At 40.8% G+C, this 21,955-nt stretch overlaps 1 protein-coding gene across 1 annotated transcript in view; it reads left to right on the top strand.

Moving 5' to 3' along the window:
- LOC133623473 (uncharacterized) overlaps positions 1 to 21,955 on the top strand; it is a 125,548-nt gene that overhangs the window by 57,299 nt on the left and 46,294 nt on the right. The gene's annotated exons all lie outside the window — the stretch shown is intronic.

Here is a 21,955-nt window from a genome sequence, read left to right on the forward strand (position 1 = left end):
CAATAATTATATCTAACGTACTAACCAATTTACAACCTTGTTAAATGCTATGAAACCATGTGTTGATCACAAATATTGATATTTATTTAGCACTTATGCCTTAGGCTTAGGTCAGGCCGATTACAAAAATAAGTACCGTATTTTTCGGAGTATAAATCGCACCGGAGTATAAGTCGCACCTGCCGAAAATGCATAATAAAGAAGGAAAAAAACATATATAAGTCGCACTGGAGCCCAGCCAAACTATGAAAAAAACTGCGACTTATAGTCCGAAAAATACGGTACTAATCTAATATACTGCATATGAAAGGACTGCCGACGAAAAATACAATTACTGTATTTTCCGGACCACCGGATTATAAAGCGCACTTCCGATGAATGGTCTATGTTTGATCTTTTTTCATATACAGTATAAGGCGCACCAGATTATAGGGCGCATGAAAGGAGTCATATTATTTAATTTTTTTTCTAAATTGAAAACACTTCCTTGTGGTCTACATAACATGTAATGGTGGTTCTTTGGTCAAAATGTTGCATAGATTATGTTTTACAGATCATCTTCAAGCCGCTTTCTGACAGTCGTTTCCGGATGCGCCGTTTTGTGGACGGTCTTATTTACGTGGCTCATCTTCGGCAGCATCTTCTCCCCTTCATCTTTGTTGTAGCGTGCAAGGACGGGAGTGGAAGAAGTGTCAAAAGATGGAGCTAACTGTTTAAATGACATTCAGAATTTACCTAAATCCATAACGGAGCAGCATCTCCTCATCCGGAAACAACAACAACGGAAATGTGTCCCGTGAAAAAACGTCCGACCGAAACTCTCTAATAATTAAAGTTCTTTGGGTGAATAATGTAAACTCACTACACCGGTATGTTTTAGCGCTTTCATGGTGAGTTTACTGACAGATATAAGAAATAACTTTACACTACTTTATATTAGAAATGGCAACATGTCACATAACTAGAAGATAGAGAAAAAGAAGAAGCTTATCGACTACGGACTACAAAGGCGGATGCGTGCAATCTTTCAGGATTTATGCAGATCCCAAATACAGATCAGCAGGTACCTGAAGGTAAACAAAAGTTGCTTTTGCATAATATTGCAAAACAAAACGCCAGATAATATGTCTTACCTTATACACACACCATAACAATACTCGTAAGTTGAAGCACATCAAGCGGTGCGGCTTCATAGCTTACCAAAGTCGTACTAAAACATTTTGATGGATTTTTGAGCGCTGTGTGTAATGTTCTATATTTTCAATGGAACATATAAAATGTTGCCGTTGTTTACTTGAGTCGTATTGCCATCATAGTGCAGTCTAAATGGATCTCTTATGTTTGACCGCCATCTACTGGTCACACTTATCATTACACCATGTACCAAATAAAATTGCTTCGAGTTCGGTAAGCAAAACCAGAATTATTCCGTACATTTGGCGCACCGGGTTATAAGGCGCACTGTCGAGTTTTGAGAAGAAAAAAAAAAGATTTTAAATAAACTAAACTAATAATTAATATGTTTCTTAACTAGACTGTCGGTAAAATTAAAGTGCAAATAAGAATACATATTTACCAAATTAGTCATGATTCATGCGCGTACCACAAGTGGTGGAAAAGTGTATTACTACTGAGTACTGCTGCGACCCATACGGACCACAGCCGGGAAACAGATATTTTTTGGCGGCCATCTAGGGACCGCTCGCGGCCCAACAATGGTTAAGAAACACTGCTCTATCAAATATTAACACAGAATTAGTAATCTTACTCTTGATTTTAATTATATTCAATATTTATATCTAACCTACTTACAGTTCACAACCTTGTCAAATGATATGAAACAATGTGTTAATCACAAATATTCATATTTATTTAACACATAAACATTATAGGCTTAGGTAAGGCTGATTAGAAAAATAAGTACTTTCCAAATATACTGCATAAATAAATACTGAAAAATAATTGTATGTAAATAAATGTGCATACAATTATGTTGTGCTAAAATAAATGAACTAAATTTATGATGAATATTCTGTGTGGAGTTTGCATGTTTTCCACGTGACTGCGTGGGTTCCCTCCGGGTACTCCGGCTTCCTCCCACTTCCAAAGACATGCACCTGGGGATAGGTTGATTGGCAACACTAAATTGGCCCTAGTGTGTGAATGTGAGTGTGAATGTTGTCTGTCTATCTGTGTTGGCCCTGTGATGAGGTGGCGACTTGTCCACCTCAGCTGCATTTGGCCTTCCGCCCAAATGCAGCTGAGATAGGCTCCAGCACCCCCCACCACCCTGAAAGGGACAAGCGGTAAAAAATGGATGGATGGATGTTTCTTAATTAAACTGTCAATAAAATTAGAGTGCAAAAGAAAATACAGATTTACCACTTTAATTGTAATTTTTGCGCTTAAAGCTGGGGTACCTAGGTTATATTATTTAACTAAAAAAAAATCATTTTAGCATCATACAGTATATCATAACAGTAATAATTTTCTGAAAAAATTGTACGTCTGCGCCTTATAATTAGCTATTTTAGTAAATAAAACCCCGGAAGCTAAACTCATGTGTCTTCTTGGCGGTCAACCCCTCCAGATCCAATCACAGGATTTAGAGCAGTGGTTCTTAACCTGGGTTCGATCGAACCCTAGGGGTTCGGTGAGTTGGCCTCAGGGGTTCGGCGGACCCTCCGCCGCGGATGTTGAGACACACCTGACTCATTGTGTAAATAAAAACTTCTCCATATCGGCGTATTATGGATACGGCAACAGCAGAAGTCACACATTTGCAGTTGTGTAAATTGTTGGGAGTTCATGCACTGTGTTGGTTTTGTTCTTTGAACAAGGTGATGTTCATGCACAGTTCATTTTGTGCACCGGTAAAAAAAACCATATAACTTTGTCTTGAATTTGAAAAAAAAAAGATATATATTTTTTACTGAAGAAGGGTTCGGTGAATGCGCATATGAAACTGGTGGGGTTCGGTACCTCCAACAAGGTTAAGAACCACTGATTTAAAAGTTAAAGTTAAAGTTAAAGTACCAATGATTGTCACACACGAGAGATTATTCTCTGCATTTGACCCATCACCCTTGATCACCCCCTGGGAGGTGAGGGGAGTAGTGGGCAGCAGCGGTGGCCGCGCCCGGGAATCATTTTTTTGGTGATTTAGAGAAAGGAGGTGTGAGCATAGCCCACGGGGGAGCCTCTTCATTGGCTGACTCAATATATAATGAAGCGCATGCACGGTGCAAACTTGTTTTCAATAAAGCACGGCTGCCGAACACCTACCCTATGACCCCGGGAGAATCACTGATGATGTGTCCAGGTTGCACCATGAGGTGTATTATTATAAAACTAATCTAGTATGGCATCGCCATTGACTTCCAGGAAGAGGCTGGATGACAACCCCGAAAGAGTGGTGACAACTGGAGAGACAGTTGACAGCCCGGAAAGACGGTAACCGGGGTAGGGAGGGGTAGCATCCCAAGCTGCCCATATAGCGCTACGAAAAACCCTGAAGATACATCAGACCAAGATAGGCTGCCTAGGGTAACCCGTGGTGCAACGCACAGTGCCAGTACCCTGTACGGCACCTGATGAGACGGAGGAGGATCCAGGCCCGGACACTCCCCACAGTGCCCAGAACCTCCAAGCACCACCGGCGCAGCCCCAGGGCAGACCGTCGGAGGGGGGACGCGTGGCGTAGAGCGCTACCAGGACACAAGTCGAGGGACTGATCACCCTCGACAGGGTCGCCCGGGTGAGGGTGTTTGATTAAGACCCGAAACACCCTATGACCCCGGGAGAATCACTGATGATGTGTCCAGGTTGCACCATGAGGTGTATTATTATAAAACGAAAGATCACAGTACCGGCACTTGCTGTTACAACATATACTGCTTAAAAAAACAAAAAAGAGAAAATCAGAGAAAGAAAAGAAAGACGGTGTATGTCTACAAAAACAAAGAAGAGCCAAAACTGTAATAAATATTGGTCCGGTGTATTCAAGATGGAGGGCATTGCAGGCCAGTTTTGGACTGACTTTGGGCGCGTAAGTGGTTGTTTTCATTCAAGACAGGTAATCTAATGTTCCATTTTCCTATTGTGTGTACCCTTTTGCGTGGCGACGTGTGTTAGCGATAGTCACACGATTGCTGTTCCGTGTATTGTAAGCAGAGACATAGTTTGTGGTTTTTGCATTTAGATTTTTGCTAAACCGTCCATAATTAGAGTATTAAAAAAAATCCTGTTTCGCAGGTTTCCCTGATTTTAAAATCCCCTGACTTGCAGGGAAACCTGCGAAACAGGCTTGTAGGGATGACATAGCCTCTGTATTTTTTCCTGACCTAATGTGTATATATATATATATATATATATATATATGTATGTATGTATATGTATATATATGTGTGTGTATATATATATATATATATATATATATATATATATATAGTATATATATATATATATATATACACACACATATATATATACATACGGTATATATACATATATACACACACACATATTTATATATATATATATATATATGTGTGTGTATATATGTATATATACTGTATGCATGTATATATATATATATATATATATATATATATATATATATATATATATATATATATATATATATACATGCATACATATATGTGTGTGTGTATATATGTATATATATTGATTGGCAACACTAAATTGGCCCTAGTGTGTGGATGTGAGTGTGAATGTTGTCTGTCTATCTGTGTTGGCCCTGCGATGAGGTGGCGACTTGTCCAGGGTGTACCCCGCCTTCCGCCCGATTGTAGCTGAGATAGGCTCCAGCGCCCCCGCGACCCCAAAGGGAATAAGCGGTAGGAAATGGATGGATGGATATATGAATATATATCTATATACTGTATGCATGTGTGTGTATACATCTATATATATATATATATATATATATATATATATATATATATATATATATATATATATATATATATATATATATATATACACATACATATATATACATATATATATATAGTTACATTGTTATATATTGTTACATTGTTATATATTGTTAATGAGCAGGATTGCACAAAATTGACTAACTGATTGTGGGTGGGGCACTACATGAATTAGCCAATCAAAACCCATTAAAATGTGTGTTGTGGATTTTGGAAGTGTATAAAAGGGTAGTTTCTTTGAAGAATGCTTGAATATTAATGACAAAACTCTCGCATGCAGAGTGGATGTCTTGTTATTATAATTATTATTATCATGCCTTTGACTTGACCGATCGTTACTTTATTCCACCAACACAAACATTTTGCTTTCATATTTTCTTTTTCTTTTTTTGATCAGCCTCTTTTGTGTTCTACACAACAGCATACTTTCAGGTTAAAAAAAAAACATTTTAAAATGGAATAGATCAGTTCATTTTTTTTTTTTTTTAAAGAAATGGACCATATTGATTTGAGGCCTTGAGTGCAACTCATTGGCATTCTGATCGAGTACAAGCAGTACTCTAGAGAAATGTGAATGCAGTTCTTTTGATAGAAGTAAAAAAGTTAACGAAAAGCAGATGGAAGAAACGAGGACAACACAAGGCCCACACAAATAAATGGGAATAAATCCTTCATGATAAATGAGATGGAACCTTGATAAGTGGAAAAAAAGACTCAACTGTTAGCATCTGTTAAATGTAGCGACTGAGTTTGAGTCAAACAGTCAAGTAATGATGATGAATTTAAAGACTATGCAAATCATTATTTAAGTATTCAAGGCTGGATCTTGCTCGGTTTTCACAGATGTTTAGTCTTCTGTGTACACCTGTGATTGGAGATCGCAGTACATACTAATTAGTTTAACAAAATATCCCCAAGCTTACTTTCAACCCTAACTTTGTAAGGCTTGCTTACATTTCCATTCAACAAAAAAACTAGCATTCCTATCAGATTTAACCAGGGAAAGCAACATGGTGGACAAACTGAAGGAGCTTGCACTTATATATCTTGTATGAAATTATGATTATATTTTACATTCCACTGGTGCACCAAAATATGACTGAAGGGTATACAAGCTAAATTAGCTAAAAAATGTTTTTTTAAAAGCTAGCGCATGCTAACAGGTATCATTTGTCAAGTAACAAAACATTTGATAAAAAGTTATAGTTAAAGCACCAATGATTGTCACACACACACTAGGTGTGGCAAAATTATTCTCTACATTTGACCCATCACCCTTGATCACCCCCTGGGAGGTGAGGGGAGCAGTGAGCAGCAGCGGTGGCTGCGCCCGATACTGAGGTGTATACCTGCAAAATTTGCAAAAAAAGTCTAGCACGCTAATATCAGAATACTAACTGTGCAGTAGGCCGTTAAAAAAATTCCCTACGGGGCCGCACGTAGGACACCCCTGGTCTACACACCTATTATTGATTGTTTTGTAGCATAATGTATACAAAATCACAATGAATCTGATAGGTTGTGGCAATGACTTGATGTATGTGACTTAATATATTTAGTACATGAAACTGTGCCTCACACTTTAATGAAATAATTTTTGTTATATGTTGAACAAAAATATAAACGCAACACTTTTGTTTTTCCTCCCATTTTTTATGAGTGGAACGCAAAGATGTAAAACTTTTACTATACACACAAAAGACCTATTCCTCTCAAATACTGTTCACAAATCTGACAAAATCTGTGTTAGTGAGCATTTCTTCTTTGCCAAGATAATCCATCCCACCTCGCAGGTGTGGCATATCAAGATGCTGATTAAACAGCATGATTATTGCACAGGTGTGCTTTAGGCTGCCCACAATGAAATGTGCAGTCTTGCTTTATTGGGGTCTGGGGGGGGGGGGGGGGGGTCAGAAAAGCAGTCAGTATGTGGTGTGACCACCATTTGCCTCAAGCAGTGCAGCACATCTCCTTTGCATGGAGTTGATCAGGTTGTTGATTGTGGTCTGTGGAATGTTGGTGCACTCCTCTTCAATGGCTGTGCCAAGTTGCTGGATAATGGCAGAAAGTGGAACACGCTGTCATATATGTCGATCCACAGCATCTCAAACATGCCCAATGAGTGACATGTCCGGTGAGTATGCTGGCCATGCAAGACCTGGGAAGTTTTCAGCTTCCAGGAATTGTGTACGGATCCTTGCAACATGGGGTAGTGCATTGTCATGCTGCAACATGAGGTAATGGTCTTGGATGAATGGCACAACAATAGGCCTCAGGACCTGTGCATTCAAAATGCCATCAATAAAATGCACTTGCGTTCATTGTCCATAACCTCACCCCCACCATGGGCCACTCGATTCACAACGTTGACATCAGTAAACCGCTCTCCCACACATGCTGTCTGCCATCTGCCCTGAACAGTGAAAACTGGGATTCATCTCCAACGTGCCACCCACTCAAGTCGGTTACGACAATGAACTGCAGTCAGGTCGAGACCCCGATGAGGACGACGAGCATGCAGATGAGCTTCGCTGAGACGGTTTCTCATAGTTTGTGCAGAAATTATTTGTTATGCAAACCAATTGTTGCAGCAGCTGTCCGGGTGGCTGGTCTGAGACGATCATGGAGGTGTGCACCTGCTGGATGTGGAGGTCCTTGTGAGGCTGGATGGATGTACTGCCAAATTCTCTGAAACGCCTTTGGAGACGGCTTATGGTAGAGAAATTAACATTCCATTCACGGGCAACAGCTCTGGTGGACATTTCTGGTGGACGCTCCCTCAAAACTTGCGACATCTGTGGCATTGTGCTGTGTGATAAAACTGCACGTTTCAGAGCGGCCTTTTATTGTGGGCAGCCTAAAGCACACCTGCGCAATAATCATGCTGTTTAATCAGCATCTTGATATGCCACACCTGTGAGGTGGGATGGATTATCTTGGCGAAGAAGTGCTCACTAACACAGATTTTGACAGATTTGTGAAGAATACGTTTTTTGTGTGTATAGTAAAAGTTTTAGATCATGAAAAATGGGAGCATGAACAAAAGTGTTGCGTTTGTATTTTTGTATTTGACAGATATGCACACAAATATGTACTGTAAAATATGCTCGCAATGTAATGGCAACAGTACCACCTAGTGGTGAAACATTGTGTGTTCATGCCACCTTTGACCACTCAATTTGCCATTATTTTTTACAACTATGGTTATCACAATAGCAAATATTCTGTCGTTGGAAAGGGAAAAAAGGCCAGTTCACCCTTGAGAAAACGAAAAGTGAGCAATTCTTAATGTGACAAACATCAAACAAGCAGATATCGCTCCATACCCATTGTGAACATTTTTTTTGCTGACAAAGGCAGGAAAATCACAAAATTAACTCTCAGATCATCTCAGATGTGTGGATGGGCCAAAAGTCTACCGTCAGCCCATTTGTACTGTGATGCTAAAATGGAATTAAGTGCAATAAGTTAATTAAGTGCAATATCATACCTCATATGTAATCCATGATGCAGAAGCAAGATGTATGTACAGATAACAAAAGTGAAAATGCATAGTTCATTCATGACAGCTGTCATAGCCACAATTATTACTCAACTATGCCCCCTAGTGGCTGTAAGCAGTATGATGCCCCAGTCATCAGATTGTGTGGACCCGTTTGCTTTCAAAAGTACAGTAGAACTGATCAAGCTTCATCGGTTCATGCTCAGCTGTAGTCTGAGGACCTGGTGCAGGACCCAAGGTATTTATCCTCCTCATCTACATCTTCTCAAGGTACACACTTTAGAGTAGTCAGTGTCCAGTGCAGGACATTGTGGGTTGCTTTTTGTGAGACTGTAAGTGTTTGAGATAAAATGATATCAAAATATATCGGGATGGACGCGTAATCGATATTGATTAAAAATGCGTTTGATAAAAAACGTTCCATTGTTTTTTTCCGTCATCGGAAAAAAATTAAGTTGCGAAGCAAGGTTGGTTGCACAATGGCAGGTAACAGTATCAACTAGCAAGTTTGGTTGCGCCATTTTGTTGTCTTGCGGTTGATTCTTTGCATGGAGTGAGAAGAGAAAGTAAAAATGAAGAAATTGTGGACAAAACATGAAAAGTCACCTCGACGGTAAGGCGTTTTTGTTTGTTTTTTCAAACGCACCGTAGTCAGACCAACGTGGTCTGTAAATGATGCAAGGCGCTCGTTCCCACCAAGACCGGTAAGACCACACCACCTTAGCCGCGCTTACCCTTTAGAGCACAGCTGTAACTTCCTGGCACTGAACCTGCAGACTGCAAACATTGCTTTATTTTGTTACACTTTATTAAGCATTTCCTACATAGTTCTTACTTTTGCACCTTCATTTTAAGAGCTAATTGGTAAATGTTCAATGTGATTTTACCATTGTGTTTACATTGTTTGTTTTCCATGTTCGTGTTGACATTTCCTTGCCTTTCTGCCCTGATAGCTGAGGGGATTATAATTAAGTTAAGTTAAAGTACCAATGATTGTCACACACACACTAGGTGTGGCAAAATTATTCTCTGCATTTGACCCATCACCCTTGATTACCCCCTGGGAGGTGAGGGGAGCAGTGGGCAGCAGCGGTGGTCGCGCCCTAATCAGAGAAATATTATATTTTAAATAAAATGTTTAAATATTTTTTTCTCCTGGTCATTATTTTCCATAAGTCATCAAAAATATTAATGATTATCGATATCGACTGATGTAAAACACTTATATCGTGATACAGTTTTCAGCCATATCGCCCAGCCCTACCTCAGAGAGAGTGTGGCACACTCACTGGCTGTATTGATTCTGCACTGACAATATGCTGCTGTTTAATAATGGCACAATGGGCTGAATTACAAGAGTAACTACATTTGTCCGGCAAATATAATTAATACGTTTGCAAATATATAAATGTAGGGATGAGTGATATGGCCTATAATCTATATTGGGATAATGTTATTATTTGGTATATAAATGAGAATAGGATAATTTAAAAACAAGTTAAAATGGCTCTTAATTTAGATGCTGACATATGTGGTAAAATTTAACGTTATTTCCAGTTGTATTATTTTCTCAAAGCTATTATTAATCTACCTTGTTTGGATACTTTACATTAAGTTTTGGGCGATACTACAAATGTCGGTATCGATCTGATACCAAGTAGTTACAGGGCCAGTGTCGGTCATATCAATGTTGATACTCATACATAATACATGTTCAAGTTTTTGAATGATAAAATCATAATTATCATAATTATAATCAAACACAGGATAGCGGTGTAACCATACCGAAAAAATATTTTAATTTTTTTCCTTATTCCATTTTATCACATCAAAATTTAAAAATTAAGTCAATCATTTCAAAATTACTACCCGCTATCATTTCCTAAGTGTGTATACAATTACAAAAAAAGGCTAACGATATCGATGTAGTATTAACCATGTACTGATACAATACTTGGTATCAATACTGTTGACATATGTATTGATCCGCCCTTCCTTGTTTACGTTCAACTCCAGCCTAGCGGTTAGCTTTGCTTTGTTTGTATCTTTCTATAGGTGTGTATGTAGCATGTTTACAGTAGATATTCCTTGTCCTCCAGCAGTCCAGTGATAATGTTACTTGCGAGAAGGAGCACTGCGGAGGGACGTTAGCCGCTACCTTCTTAGCGAGGACGCCACAATGTGTAGGGATGGGTACCGTTAACATTTGAACTGATACGGTACTGATTCCCAGTAGCTGGGAATCGATACCCGTACCTAACTGTACCAATTTTCGGTACAATTGTGTGTTAAAAATAATAATTGTTTTTCACAATAAGAGCATTTTTTTATTGCAACATTTAAAAATTAGATGATTCTGGTAACTGCTGTCCAGTTTTGTCTTGTTTTATTACATTTTTGAGTCTAATTTGCAAGTCTGATATTAAGTCGCAAATCCAGTTGCAAGCCCAAGACATTAGATGGCAGTAGTGCATAGTTTATTGTGTGTTTTGTTTTTTGTTGTGCCCTAAAAAGTGCTAACACTGTAAGTATGGCACTTATTACGCCCCAGCTGTTTGATTGTAACGTGCATTTTAGGTGTAGTTTTCATTACCAAATTGGGAGGTGTTGAAATCGCCATGTAAAATCGCTAATGCTAATCAGTAGCCTTACTTTACTTGCATTGGAGCGTTTTTTTAGGTGTAGTTTTCATTACCAAATTGGGAGGTGTTGAAATCGCCATGTAAAATCGCTAATGCTAATCAGTAGCCTTACTTTACTTGCATTGGAGCGTTTTTTTTTTTAGTTAATATTGCTTTATTGGCATTGACAATTGTTTGTAGTTTGGTCGAGTGCGCTCTCACCGTCGATGACAGTTTACCGACCGAGGTTTTTGCTGATTCAAGCCAGAATTTGATGGCCGGAAGGCGGAAAACCCCCTGCTGTGTTTTTATTGATGCCTTTCTGGTCTTTGACCTCTGCGGAGTGCAACCAGTATAATCAGCTATTTTGTATCTCCAACTACTCCACACACACACGCACACACACACACACACACACACACACACACACACATCCTTCTTGCGGGTCACGCTGGGTTTACCACTTTTCCCATCATGCACTGCACTATTAGTCAGACGCATAAAGAGAAGTAAATCTTGGTGAAAGGCTGCACTCAGACGTTTCATGCCAACATGATAATGAATCACCACGGCACTAGAGATTAAACAGTGTCAACACTATGTCAAGACTTGGACTTTGGCTTGGTTTGTTCTCCCGAGGTGCAAATGAACATTTGGACCGGATGTGGCGTGAAGGTAGATACATTTTTAATAATAACACTCAAAAGAACAAAAGGCGCGCTCAAGGCGGATGTACAACTTGACTAATGAAAACAAAAGACTTGCACGGGGGCAAAAAACTATGAACAATAAAAAACACTAACTGTGGCAATAATAAACAAACTTACTTGGCATGGACATGAAGTGCGCAGACGTGGACAGAGTGTGACAGGGGGCATAAATGCGAGGATGTCGTCAGGACGAACAACAGAAAATGAAAAGCTTAAATAACAGACATGATTAACGAAAACAGGTGCGTGACTCAAAACGTGAAACAGGTGCGTGACGTGACAGGTGAAAACTAATGGTTGCTATGGTGACAAACAAGAATGCACAATGAGTCCAAACGTGGAACAGGTGAAACTAATGGGTAATCATGCAAACAAGACAAGGGAGTGAAAAGCCAGAAACTAAACAAAACATGACTTAAAACAAAACTTGATTACACAGACATGACACACTACATGTGAATATTGTAATACCAATAATTACAATTATCAATACTATATTTAATGTTTGCTGAAAATATGCCCATGCTTCAAACCATAGTCAACATTGTGGACACAAAAATGATCACCATCGAGTGAGTTGCTTGGGTTATTATGATAAAATAAATGACGTAACACACATCTAATTACTACTTCTTACGTTTGTGTTGCTGTCAGCTAACAACTCTTCAGCTGTGAAAAGCTCATCATGGTGTAATGCAAAACACAATAATTGCATAGTGAAGTGGTGCAGTAGCTCTTATTAATCAATAAACCGTATACACTTTCATTGTTTTTCCAGCTACATGCATGCATGAGCTGGCACCCGGCAGCAAATCGAAAATGGTTCTTGTTCCTTGAAAAGACTAATCCTACTAATTTCTTGAGAGAAAAGACTCCAGCATTGGGTGAAAAAAAAGGATTTGGCCATCTTTGATTACTTCCAACCCTACCCAGACACAAAACAATCAGTCCCTGTAGGGTTTCGCAAGCTTTTTTTTTTGTGATTGTGTGAATTTGCGGCTGCGGCGAAGGTTGCAATGTTTCGGGGCAACTCGTGATTTTATGAACTTGTCCCGAGTGTGTGAATGTGAGTGTGAATGTTGTCTATCTGTGTTGGCCCTGCGATGAGGTGGCAACTTGTCCGCCCGAATGCAGCTGGGATAGGCCCCAGCACCCCGGGGACCTCGAGAGGTAGATGTAGAAAATGGATGGATTTTATCAATATTTTAAGTCAAATATGTTCAAACTACGGCCCGCGCGCCAAGTGCGGCCAGCTGGCATCTTCAATTTGGCCCGCGAGACGGCATGAGTTTAATAAACCATGTGCAAGGTGTATGCATATCATATACAGATAGCCAGAGGTCTGATGGCTGGTCTTTTATCGCCATCTGGTGGCCAACAAAAGTAGCTCAACCATTACATATTCTTGCAAGATAAACAGCGTAGCATTTAATAGTTTATATATGACCCAATCCAAACAACCTTCCCTTGTCATGGTGCAGCACAAAAAGCAAAAAAAAGTCAACAAACATGGTCAGACATGCTCATCGAACTTTGTGGATATTGTAGAAAGACATCCAATCAACATAAAAGAAAAACATCTAAATTACACCCATTTGAATCAATTACAAAGCATGATGGGAAAAATGCAAAACACTCTCCAAATGTATCCATGTTTGGCACATTTTAGCTGCTTGATATTTCTGATTAAAACATTTGCGTAAACAAGGTAGGAGTTGAACTTTCACATACTCTAAATAACCAATACTAATAATTATTAATTTTTTATCCTGTATGTGTGTGTATATATATATATTTACGTGTATGTATATATATATATATATATATATATATATATATATATATATATACACGGTGGCAGAGGGGTTAGTGCGTCTGCCTCACAATACGAAAGTCCTGAGTAGTCTTGAGTTCAATCCCGGGATCTTTCTGTGTGGAGTTTGCATGTCCTCCCCATGACTGTGTGGGTTCCCTCCGGGTACTCCGGCTTCCTCCCACCTCCAAAGACATGCACCTGGGGATAGGCTGATTGTAGCTGAGATAGGCTCCAGCGCCCCCCGCGACCCCGAAGGGAATAAGCGGTAGAAAATGGATGGATGGATGGATGGATATATATATATATATATATATATATATATATACACATACATACATACAGTCGTGGTCAAAAGTTTACATACACTTGTGAAGGACATAATGTCATGGCTGTCTTGAGTTTACAATAATTTCTCCAACTCTTATTTTTTTGTGATAGTTATTGGAACACATAACCCAAAGCTCATGACCATAGGTGAGGATGGGAACGTAGATCGACCGGTAAATTGAGAGCTTTGCCTTCCGGCTCAGCTCCTTCTTCACCACAACGGATCGATACAGCCTCCGCATTACTGAAGACGCCGCGCCTATCCGCCTGTCGATCTCACGATCCACTCTTCCCTCAATCGTGAACAAGACTCCGAGGTACTTGAACTCCTCCACTTGGGGAAAGATCTCCTCCCCAATCCGGAGATGGCACTCCACCCTTTTCCGGGCGAGAACCATGGACTCGGACTTGGAGGTGCTGATTCTCATCCCAGTCGCTTCACACTCGGCTGCGAACCGATCCAGCGAGAGCTGAAGATCCTGGCCAGATGAAGCCATCAGGACCACATCATCTGCAAAAAGCAGAGACCTAATCCTGCAGCCACCAAACCAGATCCCCTCAACGCCTTGACTGCGCCTAGAAATTCTGTCCATAAAGGTTATGAACAGAATCGGTGACAAAGGGCAGCCTTGGCGGAGTCCAACCCTCACTGGAGACGTGTCCGACTTACTACCGGCAATGCGGACCAAGCTCTGGCACTGAGCATACAGGGAGCGGACTGCCACAATCAGACAGTCCGATGCCCCATACTCCCTGAGCACTCCCCACAGGACTTCCCGAGGGACACGGTCGAATGCCTTCTCCAAGTCCACAAAACACATGTAGACTGGTTGGGCAAACTCCCATGCACCCTCAAGGACCCTGCCTAGAGTATAGAGCTGGTCCACAGTTCCACGACCAGGACGAAAACCACACTGTTCCTCCTGAATCCGAGGTTCGACTCTCCGGCGTAGCCTCCTCTCCAGTACACCTGAATAGACCTTACCGGGAAGGCTGAGGAGTGTGATCCCACGATAGTTAGAACACACCCTCCGGTTCCCCTTCTTAAAGAGAGGAACCACCACCCCGGTCTGCCAATCCAGTGGTACCGCCCCCGATGTCCACGCGATGCTGCAGAGTCTTGTCAACCAAGACAGCCCCACAGCATCCAGAGCCTTAAGGAACTCCGGGCGGATCTCATCCACCCCCGGGGCCTTGCCACCGAGGAGCTTTTTAACTACCTCAGCAACCTCAGCCCCAGAAATAGGAGAGCCCACCACAGACTCCCCAGGCACTGCTTCCTCATAGGAAGACGTGTTGGTGGGATTGAGGAGGTCTTCGAAGTATTCCCTCCACCGATCCACAACATCCGCAGTCGAGGTCAGCAGAACACCATCCTCGCCATACACGGTGTTGATAGTGCACTGCTTCCCCTTCCTGAGGCGGCGGATGGTGGTCCAGAATTGCTTCGAAGCCGTCCGGAAGTCGTTTTCCATGGCCTCACCGAACTCCTCCCATGTCCGAGTTTTTGCCTCTGCGACCGCTGAAGCCGCACACCGCTTGGCCTGTCGGTACTTGTCCACTGCCTCAGGAGTCCTATGAGCCAAAAGAACCCAATAGGACTCCTTCTTCAGCTTGACGGCATCCCTCACCGCCGGTGTCCACCAACGGGTTCTAGGATTACCGCCACGACAAGCACCAACTACCTTGCGGCCACAGCTCCAATCAGCCGCCTCGACAATAGAGGCGCGGAACATGGTCCATTCGGACTCAATGTCCAGCACCTCCCTCGTGACATGTTGAAAGTTCTTCCGGAGGTGGGAAGGTGGGTTATGACCGAAAGGACAAGATCACGGGTACAAGCGGCTGAAATGAGTTTCCTCCGCCAGGTGGCGGGGCTCTCCTTTAGAGATAGGGTGAGAAGCTCTGCCATCCGGGAGGAGCTCAAAGTAAAGCCGCTGCTCCTCCACATCGAGAGGAGCCAGATGAGGTGGTTCGGGCATCTGGTCAGGATGCCACCCGAACGCCTCCCTAGGGAGGTGTTTAGGGCACGTCCGACCGGTAGGAGGCCGCGGGGAAGACCCAGGACACGTTGGGAAGACTATGTCTCCCGGCTGGCCTGGGAACGCCTCGGGGTCCCACAGGAAGAGCTGGACGAAGTGGCTGGGGAGAGGGAAGTCTGGGCTTCCCTGCTTAGGCTGCTGCCCCCGCGACCCGACCTCGGATAAGCGGAAGAAGATGGATGGATGGATGGATATTGGAACACATACTTGTTTGTCACAAAAACATTCATGAAGTTTGGTTCTTTTATGAATTTATTATGGGTCTACTAAAAATGTGACCAAATCTGCTGGGTCAAAAGTATACATACAGAAACATACATGATACATTTTTGTGATGTAGAAAAGTTACAATCAAATCAAATTAGCTTCATGGCATGGCCTCTTAACTTCATGTAAGTGATTATGATTGACGACACCTGTTGACTTCTCTGAGCCCATTTAAATAGGGCTCATGTGATGCAGTCATTAGACTCGGTTACAGCACAGATCTAAAAAAAAGGAATCATTGACTTGAACAAGTCAGGAAAGTCACTTGGAGCCATTTCAAAGCAGCTTAAGGTCCCAAGAGCAACTGTGTAGACAATTGTTCGTAAGTATAAAGTGCATGGCACAGTTTTGTCACTGCCACGATCAGGAAGAAAACGCAAGAGATCATCTGCTGCTGAGAGAAAATTGATCAGGATGATCAAGCGTCAACCGAGAACCACCAACAAGCAGGTCTGCAATGAATTGGAAGCTGCTGGAACACATGTGTCATTGTCCACAGTCAAGCATGTTTTGCATCACCATGGACTGAGAGGCTACCATGCAACAAGGAAGCCCTTGCTCCAGAAGCGACACCTTAAGGCTTGTCTAAAGATTGCTGCTGATCACATGGACAAAGATAAGGAGGAAAGTTATGTGGTCAGATTAAACAAAAATTGAGCTGTTTGGCCACAATACCCAGCAATATGTTTGGAGAAGAAAAGGTGAGGCCTTTAATCCCAGGAACACCATTCCTACCGTCAAGCATGGTGGTGGTAGTATTATGTCCTGGGCCTGTTTTGCTGCCAATGGAACTGGTGCTTTACATAGAATAAATGGGACAATGAAAAAGAAGGATTACCTCCAAATTCTTCAGGACAACCTAAAATCACCAGCCCGGAGGTTGGGTCTTGGGCGCACACACGTCAAAAGTGGTAAAGGAATGGCTAAAGCAGGCTAGAATTAAGGTTTTAGAATGGCCTTCCCAAATTCCTGACTTAAACGTGTGGACAATGCTGAAGAAAACCAACCCATTCAGCTGAACTGCACCAATTTTGTTAAGAGGAGTGGTCAACAATTAAACCAGAAGCTTGCCAGAAGCTTGTGGATGGCTACCAAAAACGCAAGTGAAACTTGCCAAGGGACATGTAACCAAATATCAACATTGCTGTATGTATACTTTTGACCCAGCAGATTTGGTCACATTTTCAGTAGACCCATAATGAATTCATAAAAGAACCAAACTTCATGAATGTTTTTGTGACAAACAGGAATGTGCTCCAATCACTCTATCACAAAAAAATAAGAGTTGTAGAAATTATTGGAAACTCAAGACAGCCATGACATTATGTTCTTAACAAGTGTATGTAAACTTTTGACTACGACTTTATATATATATATATATATATATATATATATATATATATATATATACAGGTAAAAGCCAGTAAATTGGAATATTTTGAAAAACTTGATTTATTTCAGTAATTGCATTCAAAAGGTGTAACTTGTACATTATATTTATTCATTGCACACAGACTGATGCATTCAAATGTTTATTTCATTTAATTTTGATGATTTGAAGTGGCAACAAATGAAAATCCAAAATTCCGTGTGTCACAAAATTAGAATATTACTTAAGGCTAATACAAAAAAGGGATTTTTAGAAATGTTGGCCAACTGAAAAGTATGAAAATGAAAAATATGAGCATGTACAATACTCAATACTTGGTTGGAGCTCCTTTTGCCTCAATTACTGCGTTAATGCGGCGTGGCATGGAGTCGATGAGTTTCTGGCACTGCTCAGGTGTTATGAGAGCCCAGGTTGCTCTGAGAGTGGCCTTCAACTCTTCTGCGTTTTTGGGTCTGGCATTCTGCATCTTCCTTTTCACAATACCCCACAGATTTTCTATGGGGCTAAGGTCAGGGGAGTTGGCGGGCCAATTTAGAACAGAAATACCATGGTCCGTAAACCAGGCACGGGTAGATTTTGCGCTGTGTGCAGGCACCAAGTCCTGTTGGAACTTGAAATCTCCATCTCCATAGAGCAGGTCAGCAGCAGGAAGCATGAAGTGCTCTAAAACTTGCTGGTAGACGGCTGCGTTGACCCTGGATCTCAGGAAACAGAGTGGACCGACACCAGCAGATGACATGGCACCCCAAACCATCACTGATGGTGGAAACTTTACACTAGACTTCAGGCAACGTGGATCCTGTGCCTCTCCTGTCTTCCTCCAGACTCTGGGACCTCGATTTCCAAAGGAAATGCAAAATTTGCATGGTTGGGTGATGGTTTGGGGTGCCATGTCATCTGCTGGTGTCAGTCCACTCTGTTTCCTGAGATCCAGGGTCAACGCAGCCGTCTACCAGCAAGTTTTAGAGCACTTCATGCTTCCTGCTGCTGACCTGCTCTATGGAGATGGAGATTTCAAGTTCCAACAGGACTTGGCGCCTGCACACAGCGCAAAATCTACCCGTGCCTGGTTTACGGACCATGGTATTTCTGTTCTAAATTGGCCCGCCAACTCCCCTGACCTTAGCCCCATAGAAAATCTGTGGGGTATTGTGAAAAGGAAGATGTAGAATGCCAGACCCAAAAACGCAGAAGAGTTGAAGGCCACTATCAGAGCAACCTGGGCTCTCATAACACCTGAGCAGTGCCAGAAACTCATCGACTCCATGCCACGCCGCATTAACGCAGTAATTGAGGCAAAAGGAGCTCCAACCAAGTATTGAGTATTGTACATGCTCATATTTTTCATTTTCATACTTTTCAGTTGGCCAACATTTCTAAAAATCCCTTTTTTGTATTAGCCTTAAGTAATATTCTAATTTTGTGACACACGGAATTTTGGATTTTCATTTGTTGCCACTTCAAATCATCAAAATTAAATGAAATAAACATTTGAATGCATCAGTCTGTGTGCAATGAATAAATATAATGTACAAGTTACACCTTTTGAATGCAATTACTGAAATAAATCAAGTTTTTCAAAATATTCTAATTTACTGGCTTTTACCTGTATGTATATATATATATATATATATATATATATATATATATATATATATATATATATATATATATATATATATATATATTTGGCAGGAGGCCGAAAGTCGACTGCATGCAAAGTAATGATATATACTGTATATATATATATATATATATATATATATATATATGCAAAGTAATGATTTATACTGTATATATATATATATATATATATATATATATATATATATATATATATATACATACATACATACAGTATATATATATATATATATATATATATATATGTATATATATATATATATATATATATATATATATATATATACACAGTGTAAATCATTACTTTACATATATATATATATATATATATATATATATATATATATATATATATATATATATATATATATATATATATATACAGTATACATCATTACTTTGCATGCAGTCGACTTTCGGCCTCCTGCCAAATTTTTTAAGCCCCATGTGGCCCCCTCTTTTAAGTGTTCCTTGGAACCTCTAAAAGCACAGGATCTCAACAAAATTTGGAAAACAAATACCATATTGTTGTTTTCCTCGTTTTATACCACACATATATCAAAGTAGGGTTGTCCCGATACCAATAATTTAGTACCGATACCAAAATGTATATCGATACTTTTCGATACTTTTCCAAATACAAGGAACTACGAAAAATGTCAATATTGGCTTAATTTTAACAGAAAATCTTACACTACATTTAACACTGACAGTCACAGAACAATTTTACAAATTTAAAATATAAATTAAAAGGCCTTGAAATGGCATGGACCCTGAAGGGAACGTCTTCCCTGTGCTCCTCGACTGCGGTCTGCACCGGACCGAACATCAGGACAGGTGTAACAACTACATTATTACCTGTCACTCTTTATAACTCCTTGTGCAGACCTGAATGATTATTATTTAAAAGTTTACCTAAGTTTGAAGCAAAGGTGGTAATACTAATCGCCACATTTGGAGAGCAGCTGTTGTGAGACTAGCGTGTGTGTGTGTGCTCCTTTAAGAATGGCAATATGTGGGGTTAGTGACGTAAGTAAGTGAGTGGGCAAGTTAGGAGAGGTAGCGCTAGCATGTGCAGGAGTGTTAATAGCATGGTGGATGTCCGGTTGTGCCCTGTGGAAATTATAAATAAAGTGACTAAGTTGTAACTAATCGACGGCCGTGTCATTCCGACCCATTGTGAAGTGAAGGGTGTTACCCCCGACAAAACATCAGTCCTGGAGGGAACGTTTTCCCTGCTCTCCCCCACCATGGTCTGGGAGCCGACAAGCAGGAAAGGTGTAAAACAGTACTTGCAGCTCTCTGTTTAAAGCGTCACCTTTATAGTTAGTTTTGAAGCCCAAATATCTCCATATTGCGCGTCACTTCACTCTTTATTAACCAGTAGAATCTTAATTTTTTGCCATTTTTTTTCTCAACCAAGATGTTATTGCTTGTATGCACTATGTGTGTGCGTTTTGACACACTCAACATCATGCCCCTCGGCTCTCTAGTCACCCCCGCACAGCGGCATTCAGATGTGAGAATGGTACCGGTACTTTTCAAAGGTGGTATAGTACTGATTTCAATTAAGTTAAATTATTGTTCTGCTCTGCGATGAGGTGGCGACTTGTCCGGGGTGTACCCCGCCTTCCGCCCGATTGTAGCTGAGATAGGCTCCAGCGCCCCCGCGACCCCAAAAGGGAATAAGCGGTAGAAAATCGATGGATGGATATTGTTCTGCTATAATTCATTAGAACTAATAATAGTAATAATAAATACTAATACAGAAAGACATTCTCTGTGTATGTTTTATACTTGAAAAGTGTTTGTCCATCTTAAACATTCATTTATGTTCCAGCATTTGCCAACTGTTGAGCGCGATTTATAGCGCCCATTTCTGTTGGGCAAGGAAAGACGATGAGAGATTATCATCACACTTCAACATCTCATGTCAACATGTAAATCACAGGTGTCAAACTCAAGACCCGGAGGCTAGATCTGGCCCGCCACTTCCCTTTATATGGCCCACAAAAGCCTAGAAGTAGTATTTGTTAATAAAGTACTTTATTTTCTTACAGTACTAAATGTATTTATCTTTTCCATTTTGACATTAAAAATGCATGTGCTGCATGCAATTGTATATCTACTACTGTATCTAATAATGCAACAAGTATTATCCTATCATAAATTTGAAGCAATTTATCCATTAAATTGTAAACTGTAAAAATGACATTAGATTTTACAGTAAAAAAAACACATTTCGGGAGAACATCTGCACCGTAACACAACATAAACACAACAGAACAAATACCCAGAAACCCATGCAGCCCTAACTCTTCCGGGCTACATTATACACCCCCGCTACCAAACCCCGCCCACCTCAACCGACGCACGGAGGGGGTAGCGGGGGGGGGGGTTGGGGTTGGTGGTAGCAGGGGTGTATAATGTAGCCCGGAAGAGTCAGGGCTGCATGGGATTCTGGGTATTTGTTCTGTTGTGTTTATGTTGTGTTAAGGTGCAGACGTTCTCCCGAAATGTGTTTGTCATTCTTGTTTGGTTTTGGTTCAACGTGTGGCGCATTATTAGTAAGAGTCTTAAAGTTGTTTTATATGGCCACCGTCAGTGTAACCTGTGTGGCTGTTGACCAAGTATGCCTTGCTGTCACCTGCGTGGGCAAGCAGAAGATGCATACAACC

This window comes from Nerophis lumbriciformis, linkage group LG26 (assembly GCF_033978685.3).
Source record: "Nerophis lumbriciformis linkage group LG26, RoL_Nlum_v2.1, whole genome shotgun sequence".
NCBI lineage: Eukaryota > Metazoa > Chordata > Actinopteri > Syngnathiformes > Syngnathidae > Nerophis > Nerophis lumbriciformis.